At 39.2% G+C, this 19,236-nt stretch overlaps 1 protein-coding gene across 3 annotated transcripts in view; it reads right to left on the bottom strand.

Moving 5' to 3' along the window:
• Positions 1 to 19,236, bottom strand: part of atxn1a (ataxin 1a) — a 109,598-nt gene that overhangs the window by 31,515 nt on the left and 58,847 nt on the right. For 2 of the 3 annotated variants that reach the window (XM_053613428.1, XM_053613431.1), the window contains exon 3: positions 4,046 to 4,157. The exons of the other annotated variant lie outside the window; for it this stretch is intronic. The gene's annotated coding sequence lies outside the window, so the exon portion shown is untranslated. The remainder of the gene's footprint in view (positions 1 to 4,045; positions 4,158 to 19,236) is intronic. 3 annotated transcript variants of the gene reach the window in all.

The following is a 19,236-nucleotide window of genomic DNA, read 5'->3' as shown; positions in this document are numbered from 1 at the left end:
TTTTTCTTCAAACTGTTGCCACAATGTTGGAAGCACACAAATGTCTAGAATGTCTATGTGTGCTGTAGCATTGCAATTTTCCGTCACTGGAACTAAGAAGTCCAAACCTGTTTCAGCATGACAGTGCGCCTGTGCATGAAGTGAGCTCCATGAAGACATGGTTTGCCAAGGCTGATGTGGAACAACTTGATGTGGAATGTCCTGCACGGAGCTCTGACCTCAACTGCACTGAACACCTCTGGGATGAACTAGAACTAACCAAACATCAGTGCCTGATCTCACTAATGCGCTTGTGACTGAATGGGCACAAATCCCCACAGCCACGCTCCAAAATCTAATGGAAAGCCTTCTAAGAAGAGCTGAGGTTATTATAACACCAAAAGGGGTGACCAACTCTGTCCACACACTTTTGGCATTCAGCTAGTTTGTATGGTCAGAGTTATCATCATGCTAGCTAACATTTGCGATATTAGGAATATAGCTGTTGTTAGTTAGCCTTTGGCAATGTTTTCCCACGTTCCCCAGTTCTTTGGTGTAAAAGGCATTAATTTAACATCAGTGATTAAAATGAGTCTGTGATCAGCTCTCTTTTGTGATTCTTTCTTGTACTTTATTTACTTTCCTACTTTATGTGTTTATATGTATTTTCATTTGAGTGAAGAATTTGAAGCTGTACTTCAGATGGCTAGTTGCACTTTTACCTGAACGTGGGTTCATTTACCACCTCTGTACAAATGTTAATTCTACTTGTGGCTTGTAATCTAATTTGGAACATGCACTGAACCCATGAGGGACGCAACAGATGACCGAGTGCAACAATAATCAGGAAAATGAAACACTGTCTTTGAAGAAGAAAAAAAAATCGTCTGGCCTTCCCACACAGTGTAGGAAAAAAAGAGAAAACAAACACACTGTGTTTTTAGAGCTTTAAACTTCAGAGAAAATATCAAGAGGGCAAGAAGAGAACCAATAGCAGTGTGATTAATTGCTATGCTTCACCACACACCTTCAGAGGCCAGTGCCCTTTCACTGAAGAAGAGACTGTACTTAAGCCCCTCTGGCAGAGTAGAGCTCTACAAAACCAGAGGAGAGAGAGAGAGAGAGAGAGAGAGAGAGAGAGAGAGAGAATCATCGAAATCATCTACAAACGCTGTATGTCTCCTTTCACTGAAGAAGAGACTGTACTTAGGCCCCTCTAGGAGCTCTAGAAAACCAGAGAAGAGAGAGAGAGAGAGAGAGAGAGAGAGAGAGAGAGAGAGAGAGAGAGAATAATTGAAACCATAGACACACTTTTGTACATCTCCTGATCATCAAAGGTGTCAGACAACACACATTTCCATTGTCCAAAGTACATGCTGACCCCCCCACCCCCACCCCCGCGTGCGCACACACACACACACACACACACACACACAGCAGGAGGCAGCCTTGGCATTCACTCACCCAGACCAATCAACACCCAACCGGAGTAGAAGAGGAAACGCTACAACTCCACATAATTAATCGCACAGCTCACAAAGATTAATGACCAAGACACAGGATTTGCCAAACACACTAAACGACAATATTCAGTAATAACCATCTCAGCGTGTCTATACCTCCTCATAAAGTTAAACCATCTCGGCTACTCGAGCTTATAAAATAATAAATCTCACCATGCTATCAGAATAATCTGTTGCATGATCAAATGTATGACATTAGAGGCACTGCCATTAGGAGCAGCTGCTTTAACAATATGATATTTATATCACAATAAGCTTTTCTGTGAGAATCATGAGAATCATTTCTGTACTTCAACATCGACTAACTTCACCATTGAACCGTTGTGCGATTTCATCAGTCTTTCAGGAGTATCGCTTGTCACACTGTATGAACTGATCCAAATAAAAACGTGGCTGAATTCTGCAGCAGACTGTGTAATAAACACGCTCTCCATGTCACATAATATGACGCAGATCCTCTAAGGATAGACAGAAGAAAATGACTACATTCTGCATGTCATCAATCTAAATAGTTTATTGTATCATTTATTTGTAATATTGCAATTGTAATTGAATGAAAACCATTGCACACGTTGTGGTACATATTTTAGATGTTCCAAATTCATCCTCAGCTGAACTAAATATCATTACGTGTATAATCAATATCGTGTGCCATTTCTGTTGTGTGGTTAGATGAAAAAGTTTGCATCCCCATGAGCTCTGGTTCAATAAATAAATAAATAAATAAATAAATAAATAAATAAGAAGAAGAAAATCACCTCCATTTTACAATTTATTTACAAATGAAGAAAAAAAAAATTCCAAGAAGTTATAAATTAAATGTTGGTATATCTTGCAAAACATAAGACAATATAACAAAACAAAACAACAACAAAAACATTCTGAGTCTTCAGCGTGGCTATTCGCATTAAAGATATCTTGAAGAAAGGATTTATTCGAATATTATGTAACATATGAGAACATTAAGCCTATTTCTAGACATATTTAATCATTTCAAGCTTAAAACTATCTTATTCTATTGGCAGATCTTTTTGCTTCTTTCTAGAAATAAATACTTGAAATACGCAAAATTATCTGCCAATAGAATAAAACAAGTTCTAGCTTTAAATGAGTATAGAAATATCTAGAAATAACCATATATTTGTTTAAAAAATCAAGTAAAGAAATATTTGTTGCATTTGCCATATTCAAGACATTTTACTTGCTAAGGTCTTTTCTGCGAGTGTTGCTTGACCTTTTTCTATTGCTGTATTTCTGACTAATGAATGAAAGAGTTTTGCAGGAATGTTTTCAGCCCTACACATTCACTGTTTTTGCTTTTTGGTTTGTTTAATGTTGTGCAATCTGAAATCAAACCAAACCAAAGAGCAACCAAACCAAAAGTATGAATTTCAATAAATGGACTAAAAGTAATGGATAAATATCTACTTGGTATACATTAGATTTATTTATTTATTTATTTTTCAATTTGAGGCTTTTTTTTTATTATTTAATCTTAAGCATATGCAATTTTTGTTTCGACTAATACTCTTCGTTTAATTTGCAGTATCTCATGTAAAAAAAAAAAAATTGAACAAAATCAATGTTTATAAAGAGAAGAACAGTTTCATGCACATGTACAGCTCACACAAATGAACACATTACTGGATAACAGGCTATTGACAGTAGACTTGCCTGAAGCGTTTAATAACCACACTGTGTTATGTTGGTGTGTGTGTGTGTGTGTGTGTGTGTGTGTGTGTGAGAGAGAGAGAGAGTGTTTGCTTGGTCTGTTTTCCTCTACACACTACACGTGAATCATAAAGGCACATTTTTCCCCGCCACAGGAAGAGAGCGGCTGGATTTTCCTGGAGGTGTTTTGCAAAAGCACGGCTCTGTACTCATGAGTGCGTAGCGTTGTTTGGTAAACACTCGCTCTGTTGCCAGGCAGACCTGCACCTCGGTTGCACCAATCACAGCTCAGGATGATAGGCCAACAAGGTTAGTGCTGTAACGAGCACACTCTTTACACTAACTCAGAGACGGAGTGCCATGCTGCCATGGTGTCCTCATTAAACCCCCAATCATGCCGCGCCGCGCCGTAAATGGAGCACATGCATACATAATAAACAGGAACGCACTTTATTAGCAGAATTGCACTTGGCAGGTCAGATTACTCATTAAACTGTGCGATGTGTGTTCAAATATTTTACCGTACAATTGTTTGAGTTATGGGGAAAACAGAGGAAGGATTACAGATCACAAGGACCACAGATTTGTGTGTGGGCATGTGGTCATGGAATATCTGACAGGTTTTTATCTTGTGGGGACATTTGGCTGGTTCCCATGAGGAAATCTGCAGCTTTTATTTGAGAAACTAAAAGAGTCGAAAGGTTTCCATTTTGGTTACTGAGATTAAGGTTAGGGTTAGATTTAGGTGTCATATATCATCTACATTAATTATTACGCTAGTGGAAGGTCCTCAATAGGATATAATACAGGATTGTGTGTATGTGTGTGTGTGTGTGTGTGTGTGTGTATGTGTGTTGTAAATCCCAGCACACCTCATTCAGATTCAGTTCCTGTGTTCTCCTTCCTGTACGTCAGCGCGTGAAATGGCCCATGGGGGATCTTACAATCCCAACACGGCACGTGTTCTCAGGCTTTCGGCTCCGCCTGTGTGCACACACAAACACACACACACACACAAACACACACACACATACACATTATTCTTAATTTGTGTGACAAATCCACTTTTTTGAATTTCTATAAATATAAATGACCTCACACGCAAATATATGATCAACTTGAGCTGACATTAAACAGCCTTCGCTACAAGGGCATTCCAGGACACACAGACACACATCAGTGATTTTGACACACCTAAACAAACACACACACACACACACACACACACACGCACACACAGAAATGATCTCCAATACTTATTATTAAGTTCTAGGTTTGTTTGCATTGCTTCTATTATTTAGTTTCCTTCAACATCCATCTTTACAAAGCGACCACCATTTCATGTGTCTGTGTTGCGCACGTACATGTTCATCAGTTGTAGCAGGGTTGCTGTGATTTTTAACCTATGTCATTGCGGGGTTGAGAAACAGTTCACCAACCAAAAATATCCAGCCAGCAGCAGTGCTGTGGTCGGAAATGCACGCTGATGGCTGATGAACACAAACTGTGCATGGAAATATTTAGTCCTAGTCTCTAATTGTGCACACAGACTGCCAGTTCAAAATCTTTGAACATCTGGACTGCTTTTACTACAGTTTCTATTACCGTATACCCACTACTGGCAATTAAATAAGAATTTAATGTCATAAAAATGTCTTTGTATTTAAGGACTTGTTTAGTGTTACTCTAAAGACAGCGTCACCAAGCAGCTTTACAGAAATCCATATGTAGATTTAAATCCGTAATGAACAAGCCAGAGGAGACAGAGGCGAGGATAAGCTCACTGAGATGACGACTGTCCTTTTGCTCTGGTTTGAGAGTTGAACATTGTGACAGTTCACGTTTAAGGTGGAGGAAGTGTGGCGCTCTGGGAAAAGTCCTGCTGGGAAACCTTGAGTCCTGGTATTCATGTGGATGTTAAAATGTGATTGGCTTTTGTGCTTGTGTGTGTGGAAAGGGGGGACGGGGTGTAATATTTGAGTACAAATAAATGAATAATTCTTGATACGTTTTATAATAATTTGTGAATGATAAGAGGTAAATCATCTCTAAATTCTCTGTCCGGTTCTTTTCTTGATGGCATACTGATGAATAAGCCGAACTAAGCACTCTATGAAGTCGCAAACGGCCTATTTTACCGTCCATTGAAATCTTTACAATTTGTACTGCAAGACACTGAAATGTCTTTGGATCATAACTACTGTAGCCATGGTAAGAGAGGACATGCCAACCCTCTGCGTCAGGTCTGAACGTTTCTATTTTCTTTACTTTGTGTAGAGTACAGCAAATGAGCACTTGGAGTAGCAGATCAGACATGCTTATACATGATGTTGATGAAAACGTCTTGTCATGTTTCTTGGTTCAGATTGCACAGAAGAGCAAGAGGGAAGCAGAACCCCAGGATGGTGTGCAGAACTGGAGGAACCTCCAAAAAAGCACTTCATTAAGTGCTAGTCTTGACCTCCGTCCTGACCTCCGTCCACGACCATCCGCTTTTGCTGCCACAAGGACAGATGATAAAATGGTGACTTTAGTGTTTTTTCAGTTTGACCTCATTCACAAACACACACACACAGTTCTCCATGTAGTCTGAAAGTCACGATTTTCCCGTGATTTTAATCATATCCGAAGTAACTAGTAACTTGAGTAGTCTTCCCATCGTATACTTTATTACTCTTACTCAAGTAATTATTAATATTATTACTTTTACTTTCCATCGCTATGTCTTTATCCCCACTGAACAGTTGCACTACGAGGGTTCAGCTCTGTCTGACCATCCGATCTACATTTTGGAGGTGTGAAAGCAACTTGGCCAAAACAATAGCAGGAATTATCCACACCCAACCCCAAGCACAGGTGCAAATGGCCCATAACCCTAAGCCCACACCCTAAACCCAAAGTGTGGAGGCCATTCCACTGAACTACCCAAAAGATATTTCAAATGAAACTGCACAGAAAGTTTACAAAAACAAGAGACTGACAGAAAATCCAGAGACTCTATTTGCAGACCTCCATAAGGATGGCAGCACCAGTAACCTGATTTTTTTTTTTTTTTACATGAATAAACCCCATGCATGACACAGAGCCATAATTTCAAACTTTCTCTCGGCTGAAAGAAAAGGCATCTGTGGGCGTTTCCAGCTAAAAAATTAAAAATGAGGAAGACACAACTATCAGCATCATTTAAAAAATACTAAAATGAACTGGGACTCGAACACCAGATGCTGGCATAGTAAACCCTGCATGTTGCCGCTCCGCTATACTAGTCCACATGCTGCAGCTATGTTAATTTAAATACTATAGCTATTGTACCTGTACTACGAGACTCGAGCCTGGTCACTTTATATTCTTAAATCTTGTAATTAGATCCTTGTTTAAATTGGGTTTATCGTAAGTTTTCATAGGAAACGTAATATTTTTGTGAATCATTCGACCACACATTCAATTTTTTATTTTACTGTGTTCAGCTACAGTATGTTGCTCCATGCGCCACCTGCTGGTTATTGTGTGAAGCAGTGTACCACATGATCACATGTGACAAATCACGTGAAACTGCGTGAAAAAACGTGCATTCTTAAAGGCCACAAATGTATTTTGACACATATCACCCACCTAAGCGGTGTTGCAGACCAAGTACACCCAACTGCAACATTGTTGCAGACCAAGCACACAATGCAACGGTATTCTCTAATGGCCTCTTTCAGCAGGATAATGCTCTCTGCCACTCTGCAAACATTGTTCAGGAATGGTTTGAGGAACAAAGAGTTCACGGTGTTGACTTGGCTTCCAATTTCCCCAGATCTCAATCCGATAGAGCATCTGTGGGATGTGCTGGATAAACAAGTCCGATCCATGGACACCCCACCTCACAACTTACAGGACTTAAAGAATCTGCTGAGTCCGTGCCTCAACGGGTCAGAGCTGTTTTGGTGGCACTAATTTTGTGACTTACACAATATTAGGCAGGTGGTTATAATGTTACGGCTGATCGGTGTACAATTCAGATGAAATATACAGATTTTCCCTAGCTACAGAAATTCTCTCGATGCCTATAATCTCCTGCATGCAGAGCACATTTCATACGAGTCATCACCACGCTGTCGCATACCTTCGAGCCCGAAGGCACTTTGGTAATTGTCAGTTTGAATATAGACATGTCATGCAGTCATGTTAAGCCTTGCAGGAAGTGGGAAAATAATAGCAGTCTTACAGTTGGCTAGGAAAAGATATTACAAAAGTACTTTTCAACTCTTGAACTTTTCTCTGTATATATCCTTGGATAAGCATTTTTTAAATTCCAAGCTTCTTTTTCCGTGTGAAAGTACAACTTGGAGAAAGTTTTTTCTCCTGATATGCTAACAGGCCTCTACATGCAGTTGCAGGAGTTCCTGTGCTTTCTGCTCATTCTCCTCTTGTGTGGAGGTCTCATGGCAGCTTGCTTACTGTTCCCTCAGCTGTGGTCCAGCATCTGACAGATGACCCAGGCAGAAAAATGCCTGACTCTTGGTTCAGCGACTCACCAAGCCGCAGTAACATACCTCAGAAATGTCTACAATACCCCAAGAGTCTGGCTCTGCTTCTCATTCCTCACAGTCTACCACGGTCCGGGTGCACACGTTTACAATTCAGAGCTACAGGTTTTTACATTAAGAGTCTCGAGACAACTTATATGGCAGAGATTTTCTCAAATAGATGAGCAAACCTGGGGCTCGGGGTGCAATTGAAAACGGAACAGACATTGAAAAATACTGGATATATAAAGTGAGAGCATATTTCCAGCCATCCACTTTTTTATATCAAGTGCTCTATCAGAGAAATGAAATGGAGTGGAGCAGGACCACACCACATCACTCAAATCCAAATCGCTGTGATGAAATCAAGTGTGAAGAAATAAGACACTGAAAAAACTCCACACAAGCATATACACGCTTCAACTAGAACACAGACAAGGTGAATTAGGCATAAACACACACACACACACACACAAACTCTTCTGAATAGAGGCTTTCAAGCCTCCTCTAAGCAGAGTAAATAAGTAAGCACACCTGCATGTGTGGGTGACAAACTAAGTGCAGAGCTGACGTCTGTCTACTGTACACACTACAGACATCACATTCCTTCCATAATTACTTTCAAAGATTCAGTAATCAAATGTATTTTTAATAATAATTAGCCTATAATTCTAGACAGCAAATATATGCAAAACCACTACAATATGTGTTCATAAACCTTTTTTTTCTAATGAAAAGACAATCACAGAAGCAATATTACCTGTTTTTTTTTTTTTATTAAGCCACCCCTGCACTCAGTTTGGCCTTCCTATTCACTCTATAGGCTCACTACACAGGGTATTCCATAAGGCTATTACAAATATATATATAAAAAATGTATAGCTATTAAAAAAAAAACCATTCATTCATCTCTGTAATGGCTTCATCCTGATCAGGGTTGCAGTGAATATGGAGCCTATTCCAGGACTAGGCGTCACCGCTATCCTGTAAATATCCTATTAACACTATCCTCTGAACATATGAATATGAAAATAAAAAAAATGTGAAAATAAAGTGGTAAGGCCCACTCAAAACCCCCTCCTTTTAAAAATAAAAATGTGTAAAATTAGGCATGTCATGATACTTTTGTTATCGTACAATATATGGACATGACCTTCATCATTTTTGACCTCGATATTGCCCATCGTGTTTATACGCGTGTTTGTTAACCAAAGAATGAATGACAACAACATTTTAACCATTTAGCCATGTCTAAACAGAGCACTAAAACACGAACAATGAATAAATAAAGCATAAAGAATTCACAATATTGTATTACAGTAGCGTATTCATTGTAATGTTAGTATTTATTCAAAGTTATTAGTCGACAGCTTTGTAGCTGATGAGAAAATGCACAAATTAAACAAAATATTAAACCAAACATTTTATATATCCATCCATCCATCTTCTATACCGCTTATCTTTCAGGGTCGTGGGGAACCTGGAGCCTATCCCAGGAAGCATGGGGCACAAGGCGGGGTACACCCTGGACAGGGTGCTAATCCATCACAGGGCACACTCACACACACACTCACACACTACATTCATATATTACGGACACTTTGGACATGCCAATCCGCCTACCATGCACGTCTTTGGACTGGGGGAGGAAACCGGAGCACCCGGAGGAAACCCCCGCAGCACGGGGAGAACATGCAAACATAGAACCCACAACCCTGGCGGTGTGAGGCAAACATGCTAGCATGCTAGGCGAACACTAAGCCACTGTCCGCCCGGGGCAATATATCAGCCTATGTACAATAATATTACGGATATTTATTGAGAAAAAGAGTTTTTTTGTATTTCTTTCCACTTACAGAAAACATTTTATTAAACTGTCACTCAAGTTGACATTATTTACATGCCTACGTGTTTGTTTGTTTGTTTGTTTGTTTGTTTTTAATTGTTGAGATTTCGATTAAACCCGCTCAATTCAAGAAACCAGTTAAACATGTTAGTAATTATAAGAGGTCAATAAGAAAGATAGCAACTTTGGTAATGGTGTGTTGTGACTTGATTTCCACCACTGGAACAACATTTGGGTTCAGTCTATGCTTCACGGATCCCCGGGATACTTGGAAACCACTTTGTGAAACTGTGAGACAAACAGGAACTGAAACGAGTGTTCCTGCAGTGTATTGTATATTCCGAGAAAGCCAATAGACCGGTAAGGTCTCTCTCTATTTCTCTAATACACACAGCGCCGACTGCTGCGCTATGTGCCTCGCTACATACATTAACGTGCACTCGCCCTTATTGTATCTTTTCCATGTATTGTCTGAAATGGAACAAGAGCTCTCTATTGTAAAGATATTAGAAAGCGCAGTGGGGGGTTGTGTAGTCGTGACATGAAGCAGCTCTCTTTTTTAGATCAAATTAGGCATTAATAAGAAACTGCTTCAAAAGAATTTGAAAAGGGAGTAATGCATACTAGTAAACAAAAGAATATCACTGAGCGAAAATTCCTTAACATTTACCTGCAACAAGAAAAGTAAGTGCACAGTTATCACCAACACACTTCTTATTTCACAAATCAGTATGTTAACAGAGTTAATGTACGCGATGTATTTACAGCTGCCAAAATCAATTTCACTGTTCAAATACTATTTAAACAGGAAATATATCCATATTTAAAGTATTACTTATAGTCATTAATATCTGTGTAATCCGTTGAAACATACAGGTATTTCCAGCATTTATTTTTGTCTAAATGACATTTATGTCTGCCTCACACCACGAATCCTGCTTCCGCCCTGCATGCATGGAGTTTGCATGTTCTCCCAGTGTTTCGGGGGTTTCCTCCGGGTACTCTGGTTTCCTCCCCCAGTCCAAAGACATGCACTGTAAGCTGATTGGCATTTCCAAATTGGGTGTGTGATTTTGCCTTGCGATGGGTTGGCACCCTGTCCAGGGTGTCCCCCACCTTGTTCCCCGAGTTCCCTCGGATAGGCTCCTGCGGCCCTGTGTAGGATAAGCGGTACAGAAAACGGATGGATGGATGGATGGATGGATGGACATTTGTGTTGCTTGAGATAGGAAAAGGACTCTTAATAAATATCATTAACAGCATAATTTATTTTAACATAGTTTTCAATCATTTTCTTACTGTAACTATACAACAAACAAACAAAATGTGTTTGAGAGAGAGGTGATGGTACATGTGAGTAATTTCAGACTATTGGAGTCTTTCCTCTTCTGTGGCTGAAGCTCAATTAAGAGTTATACTGAGCATTTAGTGCACGATGTTAGTATAGTAATGCTATATCGTTTACTCTTCTACTGAGAGAAGAATGAGCACTCCTAATCAGCTTATAATTTGATATTAAACATTCATCCATTTCTCGTCGTCACTCCATGCTGGCCTGCTGTGCTCTCTCTCTCTCTCTCTCTCTTTCGCTCTCTCTCTCTCTGTGAGTGATTGTCCAAGCAAAGGTCGACATCCAAAACCACACACTACTAAACTTAATACTATACCCTCATTAGTGAGAAAATGTTTTGACATACTATTCAGTACGTTACTTTGTGGTTTTTGGACATAGTCAGTGACAGAGATAGGTCTTGTTCCAAGTATCACTCTGAAAGAATTATTTCATTTCCAGCATTACATTTTCAGCAGCCCCACCAAAATCATGGCCACAATTTTGGGTGGGGCAAACCAACATTAATAACGACACTAACAGCCTCAAACAATATCTAAGAGGCTTGACTTATGCCATAGACTACTATCTAGTGAATTTTTTTTTGAATATCTCACTAACAGGCAGTTGCGAGTTGACAGCATACTATGATCCAGCTTACAGTTCAGCAGCTCGTCTTGAGCGGAGGTAATATCATTAACCAGGGTTGACAGGTTTCAGCAAAATTTCCAGCCCAACTACATTTCAAAAACCACATGAAATACCTGAATCTAGCCCAACAATTTGGGCACTGGAAAAGGGAAACTTTTTTTTTCTCAGCCATATGCAGGGGAAACAAGGAATTCACACATATTTCTGACTGCACCAACATTATCCACTCCATAATCCCTCTTTCCCTCACGAAATCTTTACAATATACTCTATTTTACAACAGAAATGGTTTTGTACATCACAGACCCAATGTATGTACTTGCACTTTGCTCATCTGTGGAAACTTATTACATTTAATTCAGATTATTTGGTATAAATCAAGATCTTGGTGCTCATGGATTATTTATAAACTTGCCCAATTTGGCTACCCTGTCATTAACTGCCCTGACTGCTCCACCTCCACTTAAAATGTTCATAGAGCAAGCATGAGCCGGAGTGATTTCTGCCCCATGGATCTCTATTAGCACTTCTATTGCAGTACCTATTTTGACCACTATGATCATATGCAATAATAACTCTATGGAAGCTAATTAAGGCAGTGCGCAAGCCATGATTGTGCAAAATCTAGAAACGTGAACAAATCAATGGGAAATTGGATTATATCTGTCAAATAACTTTTTTTTTTTAATCACTGGTCATTTCAAAGAGGTAATTAGTATTTCAGCAGAATTTAAAATGTATGGAGTTGTTAATAATGACTTTATGAAGATTAGTTGTTGAACAGCTGAAATAAAGACATGCTGCCATTGTTCATTTCTATCATTTTTACCATGAACAATCTCATGCAGAAATCCATACTGCTCCACCACAAGCCATCTCAGTACTACGCAAGCAGAAGAGAAGAGACCTCTGAGATTTGTAACGAGTAAATAAATAGTGATAGTAAGGAAATAAATAAATACAGGTATTCAACTTCAATAACACTGAAGTAAAGTCTAAATATCCCAAAATAATATGTACGTATAATAACGTAGTACAATTAACCCCGGGTATACTAAGAAAATATAACTGGACCTGCTATTAAAATCTTTATGAAGAACAGAGCGATTGAATTTTCCTCATCAACTACAAAAACACTGGAACAGGTTATCATTAATATTCATATCAGTAATGGCTACTTTACTTCTCTCTTTTAAACATGAGATGATGTCGGGTGTGTGTGGTGTGTGTGTGGTCTTGCATTCTTGTCCGGTATATATCTTCCCATCTCTCTCCAATTACACACACACATGTAAACACACACACACACACACACACAAACACACACATTAGTTTTGCTAGATTTGTGAGGACCTTCCATTGATATATTTATTACTGTAGTTAATTAATATAGAAATACCTAACAATAACCTTAACTTCAGTCCCCAACCTTCAGGCTCTTTTTTTTATTACCAATAAAAGCTGGGTTTAAAACAATAATATTTATTTGTGAGGACAGGGTCATTGCAAGGATATCTGGTACTACCCTATAATTCCAAGGACATTTATTCCTTTGTGTTTAGCCTTTACAAAGAACTATATACATGCCCAATCACACACACACAGTTCCCACTCAAGGTCAGACAGCGAGGGAGTGATTGGAGATGACATCATTACTACAACAGCTCTAAAGACAAGATCAATAGACGAGTCGCCCTGGGCCGAGGCGTGAGCTCATCTTCTCAGCCAAGACCTGATGACTACAATCTTCCAATGTGTGCATAAAGTGTGTGTATGTGTGTGTGTGTTGGACAGAAAGGGAAAATCCATTATACAGCACACACAAGTAAATCCAACTAGCAGGCTGGTATCTGAGCTGTGAATCCCCTACGATTTTAATAATAAGAAATGACTGTACACAACCGTTCACATGCTAAAAAGTGCTCCCAGCTTCTCAGCAGCATTAACCCTCCTTTATTCTCTCTCTCACACACACACAACACACCGGCACCTAAATAAGGCTTAATTTACGTTTAGACCAAGCTTCAATGGTTCGCTGGAAATGTGGTATTTATAACTGCTTATGTCCTACATGCTGTTCCTAGTCCAACAAATAAATCACAGCAAGGTCAAACTCATAACTGGCAATCTCAAATCTCAATTAGCATTCAACCCCACCTCTCTGTTCCTCAGCGATGCTAAGGCAAAGCAACACTTAAGGTAGAGAAAATCACACTCATACGTTCCCTGCGTAAAGGCTAAATAGGTGCCGTATGGAAAGCTCTTCTGCCTGCTTAGACAAGGTGAACTGGAGAAGATTTATTCATCCCTACGCTGTGCTGTGCTTTCCTTTCCCCTCCTCTCTCCTCATTGTCTCTGTGGCATCAGTCTGATGCAGAGATAGTCACGTCCTCGACCTGTGCTAACGTAACAATCAGGACAAAAGCAGCAGTAAGCAGATAGCACCATGTCTCTCGAGTTACCACGCCGTACTGGAACAACCTCTAAGCCTGGGTTGACCAACACCATTGTCCAGCAATCATCATACAAAGCCATTCAGGTCATAGGTGTACGTTACGATCAGCCATTGTTGTAAATTGCTTCAATCCAGCACGTCGAGGATCGGTTTTCCCGTCCACTACTTAAAGTTGTTAAGGCAGGTTTGCTAAAATTCCGAGCTTAAACTTTGGGAGGCGGAGCCAAGGCCGGCTTCTCCAAGATGTATTCAAGATGGCCGCCCTAGTACATTACTGCATTCAGCTCTTCTGTCAGCTGTGTCCTAAACCACATCAGTATGAAGTTTCAGGCAGATATTTATATCAATCATTCCACTTTAGATAGTCGTCCATTAGATACACTCCCTCTATCTCCTTGTGCACAATGAAAGAAAGCAACACCAAATATGGCAAGGCTAATCAACATCTGGGTTCAGTAGAAAAGCTGTGTAAGTTTGACATTTTTGCTGTACTGTCACTTTAAGACAGTGAGAACACGCACATACATGTAGACAGAACGGAAACCGATAAAGGTGGAGAAGTCAGTGTATGCAAACAGAAAAGTAGGCAGAGAGAGAGAGAGAGAGAGAGAGAGAGAGAGAGAGAGAGAGAGAGAGTCCAAAGTGTCTGCCAAACATTGTCAATCAGCTGTGCACATACTGTTCATATACTGCAGTTAGTTTATAGCCAGGCAGGAGGCGCTGTTCTGTAGACCGCACTGGCATCTTAAATGAATCCAGACTCCATTATTACAGCTCAATGCAATGAGTGTAATGCTGATCTCATATGAATTTGTTAGGCCTTTCTGACCATAAACACAGCATAAATAGTGCTGCCTGGTCAACACATACTTATAGCAGTATTGCATCACTCCAAACAAAAGAAGTATTGGAAAAGAACAAATTACAGATAAAAATCAGTCATCTATATTATTACACAGCAAAGCATATTCATACTGTAATCAATCATTAAACCCACACAGTGATCTGAGATATGGGCTGGCTGAACAGAGCCTGAAAAAGGATATGAAGGAAGGAAGGATAGAAGGAAGTAAGGTATGGAATTAAATTTGTGCCAAAAGTATTGGACTTACCTTTTCAAGAAACATACAAGGAGAAAGAAGAAAAACACACTGAAACTGAAATCAGCGAACTCAGCGGCAAACATTTAACATGGTCTTCACATAAACGGCATTCTTTGTTAATAGTTTCTAAGCTTTTTAACAGCGATTTACTCTCGATTTACTCGAGTGTCCAGCTGAGGAGGAGGAGGATGGCGATGATGACGATGACGATGAAGACAGCGATGTTCCTGAGAGCTCATCTCGAAAAAATTGTCGTATAAGACTACCCAAACCTCAAATATTAATTACGAATGAATATACTAAGTAAGTCATTTCCACTACAAAGTACAAACATTATAACTAAAAATGGCAAAAGGCGCACTCATATAGCGCTTTTATCCAAAGCGCTTTACACTGTGTCTCACTCACTCATTCACACACACACCAACAGTAGCAGAGCTCCCATGCAAGGCGCTGACTTGCCATCGGGAGCAACCTGGGGTTCAGTGTCTTGCCCAAGGACACTTCGGCATGTGGAGTCATGCAGGCCGGGAATCGAACCGCCAACCCTACGATTAGTGGACGACCCTCTCTACCAACTGAGCCACAGCCGCCCCGACTATACAGCGAACAGCATCCAGAACGCTCTCCAAAATTCTCGACAGTGAAGTCAGGGAGATGACCATCTAAAGACCATGTTATATTTTTGACACAAAGTTTCAATTCCAGAGTGTTTTTCTTCTTTCTCATTGTATATCTTCTTGAAAAGTTACGGTCAATACTTTTGGCACAAATTTAATTCCATAGTATTGAAGCAGTGGTGGACTTTCCATAGGCACAGGTGGGGCAGAGCCCATCCATATACATCAAATATATCAATATACTGACTGATACTATACCATATATTCAACAAATGTTATTCTTCAAACCTCTTACATTTTAAATTCTGCTAAAATACAAATTAATTCTTTTGAGTGACTAAAAAAAAAAAGTCGCAATCGTTGGGGCAGCATGCTCATGGCCCCATTTACCTCCATAGAATTATTGTTGGACATAATGGTCAAAATTGGAACTGCAACAAGCGTTAACAGAGGCCCACTGAGGCAGGAATCACACTGCCCCATGCTTGCGCCCTCATTTTGTTTATGATTGGGGGAGGGGCAGCTGACAGGACTGATAACAGTATTGCCTCTTTTGTGTTCGTCTCGCACACTGTGAAACTGGTTTCTTGACTGTATTACTTTTTAAACACAGCTGAACACGTGTTATTAAAATGATCACTGTCATCTAGTCTAGTCACGGCATTTAGTCCATAGTTTCCAGTCTTTTCCCTGATTAGAAAGGCTGTGATTAGCGAATTTAATCTCTACTGTTGTCTAGCTAGCTCCATAAATAGCTAAGCTGTTAATGTGTCTTTGGAGTGTAATTACCAGCATAAAGAAACAATCATACCTGCACCGGTTGCTTATAAAATTATAACGTCTGATTTCAATAAAGCCATGATCGAAAAATGTGCACATCTGATAGATCAACGTGATAAATTTCTTTACAAACAAGACAAATTACACAGCGAGGCTGTAGTATTATGCCAGTTTGATTAACTAAGGGAACTGATTTTTGGTAAGGCTATTCGTCTGTGATGTGACGCTAACTTTTAGACCAGATTACATCTTTCTCTTCTCTCCTTGAAAAGTGGGTCACACAATTAGTTTGTTCACGGTCTTCTCAACTCTGAACCGCCTATTATGGGATTATTCTAAAACATTTACTAGATAGTGTGACAGACTACAAGTTTGACAGACCAGACTATCGACTTCATTTCTGGTTTGAAAGAAAGAAAGAAACACAGAAAGAACGATTCAAAGCCATCTGATATAAAAGTTTATACAGTGAATGTTAGATATTGAGTAATTCCACATGTGCATTGAGTAGCAGGACAGCCAGTGAACAAAGCCAATGCTACAGCGTTAGCTCACAGCTGGGACACTAAGTTGCCTGGTAACTCAGTCACATAAAGATCTGGTTGCATGGTTACAGAGCACAAGCTCGCTTTGCTGTGGTCTGTTGCGAGCAGACACAAACATGATTAAGAAGTCAAAGCCAAAACAAGCTACTTACCTCACTGCACAAACACACACGCTACACAAATATGCTTTGTGAGGCTGCACACCTCAATGAACGCCTTTATGCCTCCAAGACAGTGTGATAAAAACACCATTATTGTAATTAGTAAGGTGTAAGTAATGGCAAACTATAGACTCATATACTGTATTAGATACCTAGCCATCTGCTTGACTGCCATATTAGTAATGCCTAAAATCTAGAACTTTACCAAAAGAATATTCCTAGAAAATATAGCTATAACAGAAATGCAAATGTTTTACTATTAATTTCATTTGTAAGAATATCATATATATATATACATACATATATACACACACACACACACACACACACATATATATATATATATATATATATATATATATATATATATATATATATACATATATATATATATACACGACCATTAAACTTCACACAGAAATAACAGACTTAAATGAACAAAATTTCTCTCAAAACCTTCATTTTAACTTGGAGGGATTTCTCAGAGGATAAATAGCTAAGTTAGTTATCCATGTTATTAGCTAGGTACCTTAGCTTATCAGATTAATCATTCTACATCATTTAGTTTCCTACAATTAAGGCAAGTTCATGGGGAAAAAACAGCAATAACAACAACAACAACAAAAGCAAAAAAAAAAAAAAAAAACCCAGACAAATTCTGGCATGTTTCCTAGTTTCCTCTACTTTTCTATATATTACTAAAAAGACTAGCTTGCTAAGTTATCTGTGCAAACTATCTGTTAGGTTGCCCAACTGTTCATTTGACAAATAAAAAGGTGAACGGTTAGGGCAGGTGATAACACTGCAATGGAAAAAACACCAACAAAAATCAAGGACTTAGCAAAATAGTTCAGCTAACAGTACAGCTACTTAATTTACACAGTTTCCCTAGTTTTCTTTTCTATATTCTTTATTATAAAACAACTTGGTGGAAAAAAAAAAAGTTTTACAAAATTTCTCTCAAGTGCTTAGCCTTTCCTTCATTTCAGGATAAACAGCTAAAGTAGCTAGCCAATTTCCTCAGCAAACATTAGCTAGCTATGTTAGCTTTACCAGACTGTTCATCTGGTAATGTTTCATTCCTGTGCATTGAGGCATGTCAGCTATAATATGTTATGCAAATAAAAATAGAACACTCTCAGGTGGAAAGTTTAGACAAATAGCTGAGCAAATGTTTTATCTTGTAGATTATTATCTTATAGATTACTAGCTAGCTAGCTAGATAAACTAGCCAATTTTCTCAGCAAATATTAGCTAGCTACTTTACAGCAGCTTTCTAGATTAGATGATTCATTTAACAATTAAAGATATAGTTAATACTGGTGGGGAAAAAAGTATACAAGAAACTATAGGTTATAGTATGAACTCCAGATGGTACTGTTTTCTATCGGAAACATTTTATCAGAAAAAAAATATCTTTGATTCTGCCATGCGTCTTAAAGAATAAGACTGAAAATGAATGTGATTCTATGGGGAAATCGCACGTCTAGGGAATGTGTGCTGCTGTCTCTGTGTAGATCCATGGGGAAAACCCAGCACATACAACACAAAATGGAAAAAGAATTTTGATAGTCTGACATCTCACTCAGAGCCAGACACTAAGAAATGACATTTGTTATAAATTGTATTGGGGATGTCCCGTGGCCCAGCGCTGTTAACAGAACAGACGCTGAGGCATAAAACACAGCTGTCATTAGAGTGCATGGATGCTTGAAAAAGTCACACTCATTATTTGAGACATTTCCATGGTAATGATGTAATCTCATGCTTTATTACCTCCGTCTGCAAAACTTTCTTGCTGTCGTTAACCAACACCGAGAGTGCGTGAGTGTCAACAAACTACATATATGTGACATATCAGAGACCAGACATCAGTGCACAAGACCTGACATTTTTAAACAGAACCCTGAATCCACCCTGAACGATCAAAATCTATAATCAATGTGATCTATAGAATTACTTTATAATACAATTGATCCGAGTTGGTTTAAATCTCAGCACGTCTGCCGCGCACCTCCAGGGTCGGGGGTTCGATTCCCACCTCCGCCCTGTGTGCGTGGA

Source organism: Ictalurus furcatus, chromosome 24 (genome assembly GCF_023375685.1).
Source record: "Ictalurus furcatus strain D&B chromosome 24, Billie_1.0, whole genome shotgun sequence".
Taxonomy (NCBI): domain Eukaryota; kingdom Metazoa; phylum Chordata; class Actinopteri; order Siluriformes; family Ictaluridae; genus Ictalurus; species Ictalurus furcatus.
This window is presented reverse-complemented; position numbering and strand designations above follow the sequence as displayed.